This window comes from Emys orbicularis, chromosome 3, assembly GCF_028017835.1.
Source record: "Emys orbicularis isolate rEmyOrb1 chromosome 3, rEmyOrb1.hap1, whole genome shotgun sequence".
In the NCBI taxonomy this organism is placed as follows: domain Eukaryota; kingdom Metazoa; phylum Chordata; order Testudines; family Emydidae; genus Emys; species Emys orbicularis.
Window position 1 is genome coordinate 107,104,354 of NC_088685.1, and position 15,093 is coordinate 107,119,446.

Below are 15,093 nucleotides of genomic sequence, written 5' to 3' on the forward strand. Positions count from 1 at the left end.
CCCTGCGGAGCCCCGCGCCGCGTCCCCGGCTCTGCTGGTGCCGCTCGCCGGGGCTAAGCAGATGCCATGCTGCGCCGCCCGCCGGGCTCGCCCTGCCGCCCTATCCCTCGCCGCCGGAGGCTCCGAGTCCTGCAGCCCGCCGCTGGGCGGGGAAAGCGGAGACGGTCCCGGCTTAGCAGCTGCCGTGGTCTCGCAGAGCCGGGAGGGCAGCGCAGTCCCGCCGGGTGCCTGCCAAGGGCACCATTGCGCGCCCCTTCCCCCGCGCGCTGGGCTGGGCTGGCTTCACCTGCAGGGAAGTGACCACCTGGCGAGCGGCTCTGCTGGCAGCCGGGCACAGCCTCTCCTCGAAGTCACTGCACTTCTTCGCCCGCTCCTCCCCGGGCAGACGCTCCTCCTTCGCCTCTCGCCGCCAGCGCAGCTCCCTCCGGCGGACTGGCTGCCCCGATCAGCTCCTCCTCCAGCGGCAGCGCACAAACCACTTGTGGGATTGCTGCTGCTGCTGCTAGCTACTATGTATCGCCGCTTGAGCCAGCTATGGCTGCAACCGCAGAGCGAGCACCAACCGCACCGGAGGCAGCCCAGAGCTGCCCGGCTCCTCCCTTATTCCCGCCCCTTGCCCAGGATTATAAAGAGCCGCATTCCTGCGCTGAGTGCTCAGAGCCGCGCCAAACTTTAGGCAGGGTTTGGTACGCAACGTCGCAGGCTCTTTCTTGGGTTCGTACTAGCGGTTGATTCGCTTCTTCTCTGCACAGCGCTCTCTGCTGCTCCATTCTGTGCTTGCTCCTTTGGATTTGTTGGGGGGCGGGTGCTCCTCAACAGATCTTGGTTGGGCTGCATTTGATTTTTTTTTTAATATTAATTTCAGTGGATCCTATTATTTTTTTATGTATCAATGTAAGTTTTCAGTTGTAGGAAATGTATGGGAGCGAGTCAGCCAATAATTATTTAACAATAGTATATGGTGAAAAGGGCCGGCTCCAGCATTTCTGCTGCCCCAAGCAAAAAAAAAAAAAAAAAAGCCGCGATTGGCGGCGGCAACTGGGGGGGGGAAAAAGCCGCGATCGGCAGCAGCAGTTCAGCGGCAGGTCCTTCGCTCCTAGAGGGAGTGAGGGACCTGCCGCCCCCGAATTGCTGCAGGTGCCGCCCCTCTCCCTTGGCTGCCCCAAGCACCTGCTTGTTAAGCTGGTGCCTGGAGCCGGCCCTGATGGTGAGATTCAAAAAGTGAAAGCTGATAACTAGGGCCATACCAAATTCACAGCCACAAAAACACATCACAGACTGTGAAATCTGGTCTCCCCCTGTGAAATTTGATCTTTTGTGTGCTTTTACCCTGTTCTATATAGATTTCATGGGGGAGACCTGCATTTTTCAAATTGGGGGTCCTGACCCAAAAGGGAGTTGCAGGGGGATCATGTGGTTATTTTAGAGGGGGCTGTGGTATTGCCACCCTTACTTCTGCACTACCTTCAGAACTGGGTGGCTGGAGAGTGGCAACTACTGACCAGATGCCAAGCTCTGAAGACCACACCGTGCCACCAGCAGCACAAAAGTCACGGTGGTAATACCATACCATGCCACCCTCACTGCTGCCTTCAGAGCTGGGCGGCCAGAGAATGGCAGCTGCTGACTGAGGACCCAGCTCTACAGGCAGCAGCACAGAAGTAGAGGCTGCAAAACCATACCATGCCATCCTTACTTCTGTGCTGCTGCTGGCGGTGGCTCTGCCTTCAGAGCTGGGATCCCGGCCAGCAGCTGCCGCTCTCCAGCTGCCCAGCTCTGAAGGCAGCGCCACTGCCAGCAGCAGCACAGAAGTAAGGGTAGCAGTACTGCAACCCTCCCCCCCCCCACACACACAGAGCGCTCCTTTTTGGGTCAGGGCCCCTACAATTACAACACCGTGAAATTTCAGATTTAAATAGCTGAAATCATGAAATTTACTATTTTTTAAATTCTATGACCATGAAATTGACCAAAGTGGACCATGAATTTGGTAGGGCCCTATTTATAACCATGAAAACACAGATTGTATATTTTAATGTGACATTGACAAAGTAAATCATGTTCTCAAGCAATATTTTTCTTATATCGCCGATCTGTAAATTTTGGTCAGTATGGATGAAAATATTTGTTTCAGGATGTGTGTTTGTGTACAGTGAAATCAACATTTACTGATAAATATCTAACCCTTCCAGGCCTACATATGTCCAAATATCCCATGTCACACAACACATGTATCATCTGGTAACACCGCTCATTTCAGCTTTAGAAAAAAGGAAAAGCTAATGAACATCAGCCTTTTCTAGCTGACATCTTTGAATTAGCTCACTCTGTCTCCTAAGACAGACATTTCCCTCCCTTTCACATATACCTTTGTATTTATCTTAATCCTTTTCTTGTAAACTATCAGAAATGCTGAATTATGAAAACAAGCTTTAATATATATTAATCTTTTAAAAGACTTGCTTAAAGAGGCAGATATATCTAGGCCTCACAGCTTTGGTGGTTAAAAAACATTCTACAAGAAGCTAATAGAAATACAGCTTCAATAAAAGAAAAATTCTTTGAGAAATACATATTTATTTGGAGATATGCATTTCCCTGCTGTGTTTGCAACTCCTAAACATTGAAGCATAGAGAGTCTAGTGCAAGAGAACCAGGCACTGGACCTGACTATAACAGAAAGTGAAACTAACTAATCTGCTTTCATTGCTCCCACTGAATGCACAACAAAAAGTGAACAACATGAACAGTGCCAATAATGATACTTTTCACTTATGGCAGTTTTTCATTGTTGATACAAAACAAGTATATACAAGTAAAAATAAATTTCCAGTTAGATATTCTTGGGTTATTGGCCAAACATGCAAAAGCCTTACACTCCATTTGATGGCATTTCTCTGTGTGTAATGCAATAATTTCCAAACACTGCATCCGATCAATTCCAAATTCCAGGGAACATTCTCAGCATTAATGGGATGAACCCTGTTGATTCTGGGGGAGCCCTTGCCAGCTGTTAAGCACAGCCATACAGCAAGGGCCGGTGCAACCATTAGGCAAACTAGGCGGCTGCTTAGGGCACCAAGTGGTTGGGGGTGGACAAAAGCGCGGTCCGGGGTGGCGGTGGAGTGGAGGTGAGCTAGGGCAGGGGGGCGCGGGGAGGGCCGCCTGCAGCAAGTAAGGAGGGGGCGGCACACAGGGGACCCGCTCCGCACCCCAGCTCACCTCTGCTTTGCCTCCTCCCCTGAGCACGCCACCCCGCTCTGCTTCTCTCCCTCCCAGGCTTGCGGCACCAAACAGCTGATTGGCGCCGCAAGCCTGGGAGGCAGGAGAAGTGGAGCAGCGACGGCGTGCTCAGGGAGGGGGCGGAGCAGAGGTGAGCTGGGGTGGGGAGCTGCCGCACAGCTCCCCGGGCCGGGGGGGTGGGGAGCTGCCGTGTGGGGGGGCGCCTCAGGACAGAGGGGGGGTGGGGAGCTGCTGCAGGGGGGGCGCCTCAGGGCGGGGGGGTGGGGAGCTGCCGCAGGGCTCGGTGAGGGGGTGGAGCAGAGGTGAGCTGGGGTGGGGAGCTGCCGCACGGCTCCCTGGGCCGGGGGGGTGGGGAGCTGCCGCGGGGGGGGGGGCGCCTCAGGGCGGAGTGGGGGCATGGAGCTGCTGCAGGGCACAAGGTGGAAGTTTTGCCTAGGGCGCGAAACATCCTTGCACCAGCCCTGCATACAGCCTCCAGCACCACTTCTGAAATTGTCTATAGATCAAAGCAGAGCTAGACAAAGAAATGCTATAGAGTTGAGAGTAAGGCCTTCGCAAGCTCAGCCAATTATAGCCCCGGTCCTGCAAATACTTAAGCATGAGCTTACCTGTACCCATTTGGGGCAGGTAAGCTGTAATCCTGTACACTGTAATCCTGTACACTGAAGTCAATAGGTGCCTTGCTATTGACTTCTGTGGGCACAGGATCAGGCCTCTGACTACTCGTGTGAGTAAAGTTAAACATTTGCAGCATGGGGTCTATCTATGTTAGTTGTACACATAATGACTAGATAATTTATACTGGTTTATAGTGGGTTTAAAAATAATGATATTTATTAGAAACCTCTTTTTACAGCCTGCAGGGCCGCCCGGGGGGGGGGCGCAAGTGGGGCAATTTGCCCCAGGCCCCGGGCCCCACAGGGGCCCCCACGAGAATATAGTATTCTATAGTATTGCAACTTTATTTTGTGGAAGGGGCCCCAGAAATTGCTTTGCCCAGGCCCCCTGAATCCTCTGGGCAGCCCTGACAGCCTGACATTATTTTTGAGCACTTGGGGTTGGCAAGCTAGTCTTGAAATGACTGCTAGCAGCACATTCTTAGTACAATAGGTATGGTTTTGATGGTTTGGAAATAGAATTAATTTTCATATTTCAATGTGTGCAGAAAAATAATGGTTAACTTCTAAAACATAACACAGACATAGAAACAGACCAGAATGTTGAGATACTTTGGTAACCCTGTTTGCTCTTTGCGGGTCAACCCCTTTTTGGCAAAGATTTGCGTGGCAGATACTTTGATTGATAGCACAAGGGTAAAAGAAATGGGAAGAAAACAAAGTGGAGAGCAAATAAAGGAAAAAAGTTAATATCAGTTAATCTACAGTATAAAAATTTTTAATGACTTGGGTGATAGTCAAAAATAAGTTATTTGTAAAAAGAACAAAGCAATGTTTCTACAAAATGCTGAGCTTTCATGCAGAATCACAAGTGAAAACACATTTGTCAAATATAAAGGGAAATCATTTACTAAAAGGAGGAAAATACATGTTTATTTCATTGGTCTATTTTATAGATCTGTGCCCACTATTTTAGTATTAATACCAAAATCCCAATCCAAATCCCACTGAATCAATGGGAACATGTCTATTTAATTTGGTTAGAGTGGGATCAGACCCTAAATTGATTGAAACAATAATTAAAACACAGATTAATATCATGCAATAGGGACAAATCAGCTATATTTTCATGCCTTTCAATCTGTTAGAATTTCTTGAGGTGATTTCACTGGTACTAATCATGTGTTTAAAGTTAATCATACGTTTAGGTGCTTTTCTGATCAGGGCCTAGATTAGGGAATGATATTTGTCAGAATTATTCTTCTTTACTTTACAAAAAAAAAAAAGGTACTATTTACTTTTTTCTAGTCTTTCAGCTGTTTGATTTTTCAAAAATAATTGTCAGTAGGACAATAAGCTTGCTAGTTAGCTCCCTAAATACCTTAACAATAATATAATCTGGACCAGGCAATTTGCATATGTTCACACTGGCCAAGTATGGGAATCCTCTGGCTGATTGAAGTCAATAGCAAAACTCTTATTGACTCTAATGGGAGCAGGACTGAGTGGTTAGATGTAAGATGTTCAGGGCAGGGACTCTATCTCTTTGTTCTGTTGTTTGTACAATGCCTGGCACAATGGGGCCCTGAATCTTGATTGTGGCCCTTGGGAGCTACTGTAATGCAAATAAATAACATTTCCAAATTATTCTCTGTATTCTTCTTGCGAATGACAGATTTTAAAAATAAGCACAGTATCTCGGCCAGCCCTTTAAGAGCCCACATTAATGTAATTTTCTTTACTTATAAAACCCAATACTACAATATAAAATAACAAGTTTAAAAAAAAATCATCCTGAAAGGACTAGAATCTAAAATATTGGCATAATAGGCAGAATTGTTAAAGTTTTTTCAGCAAAAATTCTATAATGGAGTCCTAAACTTCCTGCATTTCCACTGAAAATTGATCCAATGAAGAATGATTCATATGTCTAAACCTCTATAATGTTAAAATCCAAAAAGGCATATGTCAGGGCAGATTTTATCAGTTCAGTAAAGAAGTGTAACTTGATGTATAACAAACAAAGTTTATGACAGAAACCACAGAGATGACTTATCCGTCAAAGCCAGTGGTAATCAGCTAGGAGTCAAATAAACAGTATTTCACACCCCTAACCAACATAGCTATGCCAGTAAAAGCACTAGTATAGATACATTTATATCAGCAAAAAAGTCATTTTCCCCGTCAGCATAGTTTATTTTGTTGAGGGAACTGCTATAAGACATACCAGCAAAAACACTCTGGCCAGTACGAACTGCATCTCCACTAGAAGGGTTTGCTAGTATAGCTATACTAGCAAAACCTTTCTAGTGTAAATAAGGTCTTAGAACATGAGATGCCATAAGATTTTATATAAATTTGGGATTAGAGTTTTTATTACAAAGTCTTCTCTCATAAAGCAGCAAAAAGGAGCATGCAAAAGTGGAGTCCAGTCTGGTCCAACTAAACAAAAATCAGGAATTTACAGATATGGAAATCAGGAAGACTGGGTGGTTTTGAAAGATGTACCCAAGGGACTTATCCAGTCTTACCTCAAGGAATTTTGGATCATGTCTCAAACAAGCAAAGGCAATTAATTAAACAAGAATAGTCAATTAGGTCATAAAAATGAAATATATTCATATTGTTCTAGACTAAAATCTACAATCAGTAGGTCCCAATGGAAAACTTGGAGTACCCTTTATAATTGGGCTTGGCAGAATTTGATTGTTATTGATTTATAATTTTGACAGGTAATAATCAGATCAATATTTTTAACTTTTTTATTTTTATCAATTTAAATATTCAGTTTCAGGAAACTATCAGGGATACGACAACAATAATTGTTTAATGATAGATATTGAGATTCTAAGAGATAAAGCTTTATAACTGAAAAAAACGAACAAGTTGTCAACATCACATGTCAAAATATACAAAGTAAGTATCTTTACATCAAATAAATTCTCAAGCAGCATTTTTCTTACTTTGCCTATCTGTAAATTTCTATTATTATTGATGGCAATATATTTTTCATGGGTTTATGTGAATATGGTGAAATTCATGTTTACCATCATTCATTGATAATCTAATCATAGAATATCATCTAGTCCAAACCCCTACTCAAAGCAGGACCAATCCCCAACTAAATCATCCCAGCCAGGGCTTCGTCAAGCCTGATCTTAAAAACCTCTAAGGAAGGAGATTCCACCACCTCCCTAGGTAACCCATTCCAGTGCTTCACCACCATCCTAGTGAAAAAGTTTTTCCTAATATACAACCTAAACCTCCCACACTGCAACTTGAGACCATTATTCCTTGTTCTGTCATGTGGTACCACTGAGAACAGTCTAGATCCATCCTCTTTGGATCCCCCTTTTAGGTAATTGAAAGCAGCTATCAAATCCCCCCTCATTCTTCGCTTCTGCAGACTGAACAATCCCAGTTCCCTCAGCCTCTCCTCATAAGTCATGTGCTGCAGCCCCCTAATCATTTTTGTTGCCCTCCGCTGGACTCTTTCTAATTTTTCCACATCCTTCTTGTAGTGTGGGGCCTAAAACTGGACACAGTACTCCAGATGAGGCCTCACTAATTCCGAATAGAACTGAATAATCATGTCCCTCGATCTGCTGGCAATGCCCCTACTTATACAGCCCAAAATGCCGTTAGCCTTCTTGGCAACAAGGGCACACTGTTGACTCATATCCAGCTTCTCATCCACTGTAACCCTTAGGTCCTTTTCTGCAGAACTGCTGCTTAGCCATTCGGTCCCTAGTCTGTAGCAGTGCATGGGATGCTTCCGTCCTAAGTGCAGGATTCTGCACTTGACCTTGTTGAACCTCTTCAGATTTCTTTTGGCCCAATCCTCTAATTTGTCTAGGTCCCTCTGCATCCTATCTCTACCCTCCAGCGTATATACCACTCCTCCCAGTTTAGTGTCATCTGCAAACTTGCTGAGGGTGCAGTCCACGCCATCCTCCAGATCATTAATGAAAATATTGAACAAAATCAACCTCAGGACCGACCCTTGGGGCACTCCGCTTGATACCGGCTGCCAACTAGTCATGAAGCCATTGATCACTACCCATTGAGCCCGACAATCTAGCCAGCTTTCTATCCACCTTATAGTCCATTCATCCAGCCCATACTTCTTTAACTTGCCGGCAAGAATACTGTGGGAAACCGCATCAAAAGCTTTGCTAAAGTCAAGGAATAACACATCCACTGCTTTCCCCTCATCCACAGACCCAGTTATCTCCTCATAGGAGACAGTTAGGTTAGTCAGGCATGTCTTGCCCTTGGTGAATCGATGCTGACTGTTCCTGATCACTTTCCTCTCCTTTAAGTGCATCAGAATTGATTCCTTGAGGACCTGCTCCATGATTTTTCCAGGGACTGAGGTGAGGCTGACTGGCCTGTAGTTCCCCGGATCGTCCTTCTTCCCTTTTTAAAAGATGGGCACTACATTAGCCTTTTTCCAGACCTCCCCTGATCACCATGAGTTTTCAAAGATAATGGCCAATGGCTCTGCAATCACATCCACTAACTCCTTAGCATCCGGCCCCATAGACTTGTGCTCGTCCAGCTTTTCTAAAGAGTCCTGAACCACTTCTTTCTCCACAGAGGGCTGGTCACCTCCTCCCCATGCTGTGCTGCCCAGTGCAGTAGTCTTCCAACCCTACTTATAATCAATAAAGGAGAAGGAGTTATTTATGAGAATGTGCCAACAGTCATAGGGGATCCTGCATGTCAAGTGGGACTACCCCCACTGGCCCAATGCAGGGTTGGTACACCCCACCACACAATCATCAGGACTCCCTGCTGCATCAGGCAATTTCAATGAGGGGGACTCAGGACCCCTGTCAGGGCCCAGCAAATACTCAGTTTATGCCTCCCAAGCCTCTTGGCTGGGGCAAACAATAGCAGTTGGGGGCTCTAACCCTCTGGGCAGGGCAAAGCAAACAACCTCTCTGTGGCTGTAGCCCCCAGTAGCCACACAGAGGTGGGGGCAGGGAGAAATAGGGGAACCCAGGCCCACTCTTCTCCACTGGGTTCCAACCCACAGCCCTGTGAAGCCAGGAAATTCCCGGTTAAAGGTTCAGGCATTGGCTTCCAATACATTCCCTGGGTCACTTCCTAGCACAAGACTCATCTCAGGCATCTCCCCAGCTAGCAGCAGCCAGTCAGTCTCCGCAGTTGGCTAGTGCTCTGCAGTATAGTCCAGGTCCACAGCTCAGAAATTCACAAGCACCTCTGCAAGAGCCTGCAGCACACATCCTTCCTCCTCCTCAACCAGCCCAGACTGAACTAGGCTTGGGCTGCTTCTTTTTTATCTGTCCCTTCCACCTGGAGCATGCACAGCAGGGATGAGGGGGCATGGTTTCCAGGACCCACAGTGATTTGTCAGGCCCTGTTGGCCCAGGGCGGGGTTGGTACACCCCATCACATCAACTCCCAAGCCTTGACACCAAAGGATTAGACCAAATACTCAAAACAGTGTTTAAGTATAGAACAAAGGTCAAAGAAAGACTGCCAATCATTTTAAGTTCTATAGGGATGCAGCTAAACCATTTAAGATTATGTAGCCAATCAGCAACATGACAACTATGGGTACTGTGATATTATGGTATTTGGAAAACTAGGTCCTCAGACTGACTCAGTAGGGAGTTTAAATCTCTTCAGAGGAATACAAGATCACTTTTCTACCCAAATAACTCTTATAAACATATGATGGAGCCTTTGAAATCTTTAAATAATAACATCTATATGAAAACATCAGTAATTCGTGCAACAGATGAGGAAATAATACAATTTTAGTTAAATATACATGACCAAATAAATAAAGTGATCTAAAATTCCTTGTAATTTATCAATAACTGGCCTGGCACCAATGGCTCTACTGTTAATGTTGTATTAATCATTAACCAGCACACTACATTAGACTGAGGAAATTGAATTAAAGAGTATGCACTAAATTGTATATACTTGCCCTCTGCTATTCATCTGTTCCTCTTTATACAGTAAGTCTCACACCCCTTCCCAGATTCCTCCCTCTTTTTTTCTACTCACAAGGAACCGTACCATCTTCTCACATCTTTATGCACCTTTAATCCCCCCCAGAAAAGTCTCTATCCTAATCCCTCACACTTTCCATTTGGTAGTTATCTTGCTTTCCCCCAGGACTTTTTGCGGCTGCCTACCTAGTTCCAGCTAGCTGCTATCCACTCCCACTCTCTACTGGTTACTTCCAGACCCAGTGTTGCGAATTCTTGTGATTTTATCATAAGCTGTAAGATATGTGGTGTTTTGTTTAGAGTCTTATGATTACATGAGAACCTCAGCATTAATTACAAAAAGGAAGTTTCTTAGTTTCTACTAGTAAAGGAAACAGAGAAAAGCTAGACAATGTGAATCCTAAAGGTTTAAAAACTAGAAGGCAAATAAAAGATCATCATAGTAGCTGAGTGCCTCACAATCTTTAACATACTTAGCCTCACAATGTGCCTGTGAGGTAGGGAAGTACTATTATCCCCATTTAACAGATGGAAAACCTAAGCCCAGAGAGATTAAGTGTCTTGTCCAGGCTCAGAAAGGAAGTCTGTGGTGGAGCAGGGAACTGAACCCAGCAGCTAACCCCACCTTCCTCTCTGACCCCACTTGACATATTCTGCCAGCCAACCCAGTTCTGTTGCCAACTGTTGGGTCAAAAAACACTAGCAGGTCACGCTGGGGGCTCTAGTTCAAAGAAGAGGAATCCAAAGTGTCCCCACTTTGGGGATTGGTCCTGCTTTGAGCAGGGGGTTGGACAAGATGACCTCCTGAAGACCCTTTCAATCCTGATATTCTATGATTCACTTCCCCTGCTGGTGGAAGTTCTCTCCTTGGCCTAGAGATCCCTACTTGCCATTCTTGCAATCAACCAGGCAGCTAGCCAGTTTTCTAAGGATTAAATGCTACATAGTTGGGCAATAAACCTATAGAAGTGCGGTTGTGTTAAGTAGCATGGGGCATCATCAAGCTATTTACACATTTTAGTTTGTGAGCATGACGAAATCTTTCAATGTTGCTTAGGAGTTTTTCCTGGAAAAGTGGAATCTTAATTTTTAGATAGAACTTGTCTGCCACCTACTGATCATTTCTGAGAACATTTTTTTTTTTTTTGGTTGGCTGGTTGGTTTGCTTGTTTTTACTGTTGAAACACTGTTGAATCTGTTTTAGATATTTCCTCATAAAATGCAGTTGTCAATGGTTATGCTTCATGTTGAAAATGATCAATTAAGCAAACGTTTTTGTTGACTTTTAGATAGCTAAAGAACCAGTTCTTGATTTACATATCTTTTCAGAGATTGGGGAGGTAAAAGCAGTAGTGTTTCTTTACTAGTTTTGTTTGTATCTCCTCTTTCTGTTTAAAAGTACCTTTTGCTTTAGTTGTTGATGTTGAGTAATATGTGTCTCTTCAAAACTTTCTGCATCAGCTGCTTTGGCTTGCCAAATTATTTTGCTTGTTGCTGTACTAGAGCCGGATCATGCTGCCTAGGTCTGCACACAGATCTTTTCAATTTCACAGGAAAATGGGGCTCAGGTACTCCTGTGACGCCAAGTAGATTTTGTGGAAACCATTTTGCATGATCTGGGTCTTAGACTGTGGTCAGGATGGAGACAGGGAGAAACATGGGCAGGCTAGGGGAGTCTGAACAGTGGCCTGATCCAGAACCTATTGAAGTCAATGAGTCTTTCCATAGACTTCAATTAGCTTTAAGTCAAGCCTATTGTTTTCCCTCCAGACCCAGAAAAATTAAGAACAAATGATAATATAGTCCCAGACTTCGTTATCTTTTCCACAGAGCCTTTTTCCTCTGTGTTCAGTGACCAAAGGAACACCCTGCTAGCCATACTGCCAGGGAACCAGGGTCATTGAGAGTCAGAGGCAATATGAAGGCACAGGGGTTTTACACAAGATGGCTTTGGCCTCCTACATGATCCTGGGATCTGTCAGGTTTGGAGGCAGGTCTCTTAACCTTTTGTGTATGCATGGGAGGAACCCATGGGATGATGTGTGTGATCTCAGCAAGGACCTTCAGAACCTCCTCTCACAGGTTTTTCTACGGGAGAAAAACATTTGAGCCTATGTTACAATGAGTGAGGTTCTTTTTCAGGATTATCTTGTACCCCTCTAACTACCTCTTGATCTCGTGCCTATTAAATGTTCTCTTTGCAAGATTTTCCTGGAAATTTTGGCCATTCTCTAGGTGTGATGTTTTCAGGATCACTCAGACTCATAAACAGTTCTGTCACTGCCTGCCCGTAACCTGGGGTGCCTTAATGCTGAGCTGCTATGGCTCAGAGCCCTGACACCAGTAGCCTGTCCACAAGCACAAGGTCTCATCCAGGCTTCCATCAGTTACACTTTGTAGGGTGACACCAACAGCTCTTCTGGTCTCAAGTCTCCCCAAATCCATCCACCCCGAGTTCTTAACTACTAGATACTTGGATTTCCCCCCTCTGGTTTGTCACCCTCAAAGGCATGAAACTAGTCCCGCAAACATCAGCCTGCTTTGCCATACATGCTCCACACAGCGTGCACTCCAGAGACCTACTTGGGTTAAAAATAAACTAAAAGTTTATTTAATAGAAAAAACACAGATTCAAAGATGAAATAGTAAGGGAACGCGAACACATACAAGTTACACAGAAAATAAGTATAAAGACACAATCTCAAGCCTTAAACTTTCAAATTAGATAAAAATCTCTTTTCTAACACAAGTTACCTATCGCCTTTGAACAGTTTCCCAGAGTACCCCCTTACTGTAGCGGGGAATCCAGCATTTCATAGAGAGCTTCCCACTTAGATATTGTCCTTCAGTTTCTGAATAGATTTCACTTCAAACCCCATCTCTTTTAAAAGGATTTGTCATTTTTTCCCCTTTCTCTCAGGCTATGATGTTTCATGGTTATTCAGAGCAGGGGCAATTCCCTCTCAACTTCATAGCCAGTATATCTCAATGTCTTGCCTTCTCATTCTGTAATGGTCCATCATTTGTCTTTTCCTGGGTTGTACAATGCTAGGTTCCTGGAGCTAATCTTGTCAGGTTGAGGAAGCAGCCCCTCCCTGCCTGATTGTCCACCACCCAGCTGAGAGATGGAGCTAAATCAGTGGTTCTCAAAGTTTTGTACTGGTGACCCCTTTCACATAGCAAGCCTCTGAGTGCGACCCCCCTTATAAATTAAAAACACTTATTTATATATTTAACACCATTATAAATGCTGGAGGCAAAGCAGGGTTTGGGGTGAAGGCTGATAGCTTGCAACCCTCCATGCAATAAGCTCGTGACCCCCTGAGGGGTCCCAACCCCCAGTTTGAGACCCCCTGAGCTAAATGATAGAATCATAGAAATGAAGGACTAGAAAGGACCTTGATAGGTCATCTAGTCCAATCCCCTGCATTGAGGCAGGACTGAGTATTATAGACCATCCCCTTAAAAACCATGTTGGAGATTCCGCAACCTCTCTAGGTAATTTGTTCCAGTGCTTAACTACCCTGACAGTTAGGAAGTTTTTTCTAATGTCTAACCTAAATCTCCCTTACTGCAATTTAAGCCCCATTACTTCTTGTCCTGTCATCAGCAGATAAGAACAACAATTTATCACTTTCCTCTTATTCTCTAGTTTGTCTATATCTTTCTCGAAGTGTGGTGCCCAGAACTGAACACAATACTCCAGATGAGACCTTATCAGTTCTGAGCACGGAGAAAGAATTACTTCTCATGTCTTGCTTACAACACTCCTTTTAATACATCCCAGAATGATGTTTGTGATCCCCCCCAGATCTTTTTCTGCAGTACTCCTTCCTAGACAATTGTTTCCCATTTTATATTTGTGCAGCTCCTTCCTAAGTGTAGTGTTTTGCATTTGTGCTTACTGAATTTCATCCTATGTATTTCAGACCATTTTCCCCATTAGTTAAGATGATTTTGAATTCCAATCCTGTCCTCCAAAGTGCTTGCAACCCTCCCAGCTTTGTATCATCAACAAACTTTATAAGTATATTCTCTATGCCATTATCCAAATCATTTATGAAAATATTGAATAGAACAGGACAGACCCCAATTCTTAACTCTCACTATTTTAGCCTCAGATCCTACCCCATTTACACTGATGTTTGCTATGTTAGTCATGCAATGACTGCTAATCTTTTTGGTGAAAACTGAAACAAAAAAGGCATTTAACACTTTGGCCATTGCTGCGTTTTCTGTTATTGCTTTCCCTCCATATTGAGAAAATATTGCAGCATAAATTATGACCAGTTTTATATATACACATATACATAAATTCATAACCACAGTATGTATACATTTCTCATGATCATCAATTTCAGAACATTAAAAGCTTTCATAAAAGACCTTACTTCGTATACATTTATACTACAATAACATTGTATATCAGGGGTAGGCAACCTATGGCACACGTGCCAAAGGTGGCACGCGAGCTGATTTTCAGTGGCACTAACACTGCCCGGGTCCTGGCCACCGTTCCGGAGGGATCTGCATTTTAATTTAATTTTAAATGAAGCTTCTTAAACATTTTAAAAACCTTATTTACTTTATAAACAATAATAGTTTAGTTATATATTATAGACTTATAGAGCGAGACCTTCTAAAAACATTAAAATGTATTACTGGCATGCGAAACCTTAAATTAGAGTGAATAAATGAAGACTCGGCACACCGCTTCTGAAAGGTTGCCGACCCCTGTTGTATATAATCAGTTGATTCAACTGCTTATTTTTTACGGTTCAAACCCCCTGTTCTCCCTTTGGGGTGTTTGAATCCTGATTATCACACCAGGTAGAGGACATGTCTAGTGCAGCAAAGATATGGCTTTTATGATTGTTTCCTGGTTGTGCAACCTCTTTGCAGAACTTTATTATATTTATCTTTCTACTGTATATGCAAAATCAGTTGATGAAACTTCTTCAACTCTTTGATGCACTAGTGGTAACCTGTCCATAGAGTAATGTGAAAATTGCTATAGCATAATAAATGAATGTTGACTTGGGCCTTTGTATGGTATTGTTCTGGTTCCAAGCTCAATGTTGCAAGCTACACATGCTTTTTAAATTTCAGTAAGGATTTCGCAGTCATTGAAGGTGCTACCTGAGAAAACACCCACCAAGCTCTGTTTTGATTTACACGTTAGATAAACCCATTGACTTACTAGGATTAAGTAGCATGTCCCCTTTTAATAGGGTTTCAGGACA